Source organism: Olea europaea, unplaced genomic scaffold (assembly GCF_002742605.1).
Source record: "Olea europaea var. sylvestris unplaced genomic scaffold, O_europaea_v1 scaffold112, whole genome shotgun sequence".
In the NCBI taxonomy this organism is placed as follows: Eukaryota; Viridiplantae; Streptophyta; class Magnoliopsida; order Lamiales; family Oleaceae; genus Olea; species Olea europaea.
In genome coordinates this window covers 79559-80794 of record NW_019228573.1, presented here as the reverse complement: position 1 = coordinate 80794, position 1236 = coordinate 79559, and positions in this window count along the sequence as shown.

Genomic DNA, 1236 nt, shown 5'->3' with positions numbered 1-1236 from the left:
AGTGGGAGTGGTAGGGTAATAATCATAGGACGAACTCACATGGGGTCATGTGGCGTCAATTGACCTCACAAAAATTTCTGACTTTTTTTTTAATTTGTATATTATTCAAACTTCTTGCCAAACCTTTTTTTTAATATGTAAATTAACCAAAATTTTGCCCATTGTCAAGTCCAATTACACAAGCCCATTGCCAAGCTCAATTGCCTATTATCAAAACTTGGCTTTTTATCGTTTTATATGCATTTGGAGTCTTGGACCGTCCATTGCCCTAAAGCCCCACGGAGAGAAGAAAATGAAGAATCGACTAACACAAAAAGTTCGAGATTGCCAATTCACAATTCATATTTTGGGATTTTCTTTTCTTGTGCCAATTTTGTGATTTTTTTTTTCATCTATGTAACAAATCTATCATCTACTTGTTTGACATTTATTTTTCTTCCATCTAGGTAGATCCGTAGCAAACTATATTAATTGGATTTGGATGTGACTTTAGTTTTTCCTGTTAATTTGGGTCTTTAATTAGTTGCTTTTAATTTTTAAATTTGAGATATGCAAGTGCATTTCTACTTGTTGAAATTTGTAAAATATATTATGGCCTTGTTTGACATACATTTTTTTTCCCAAAAAATACATTCTTAAATAGTAATTTGACATTATTTCAACAACTCATTTTTCAATAAAATAATATTACACGTAAATCTAAAACTTTTCTTATTTTTTAACACACATTTTCCATTAATACACTATTAAAAAATGTATTCTCATGAAAATAATGTGGCTCAAGCAAGGGCTATATATATTACTACGTACCCTTGTTCGTTTGACCCCACAATGTCAAATGTCTGGCTCCGTCCCTGGTAATAATGGTAGTAATACTAATAGAAATGGAAGTGGTGGTGGTGGTCCTAGTGATGTAATGGTAATGGTAGTAGTAGTAGTGATAGTGTAACAGTACTTGTTATAGTGATAGTAGTAGTAGTAGTAGTAGTGATAGTGTAGCAGCACTTGTTATAGTGATAGTAGTAGTGGCAGTAAAAGTGGTAATGCTGGTAGTTGTGATAGTTGTGGTAGTGAAAATTGTAGTAATAATGGTAGTTATGGTAATGTTAATGGTAATGGTAGTGAATAATAACCAATAAATATTCTCAAGCTCTTTTATTACTCTAACGTAATCAACATACTTTGCAAAGTTTAATGAAAAATGACACGCATTCAAGTTATATAAATTTAAAAAAA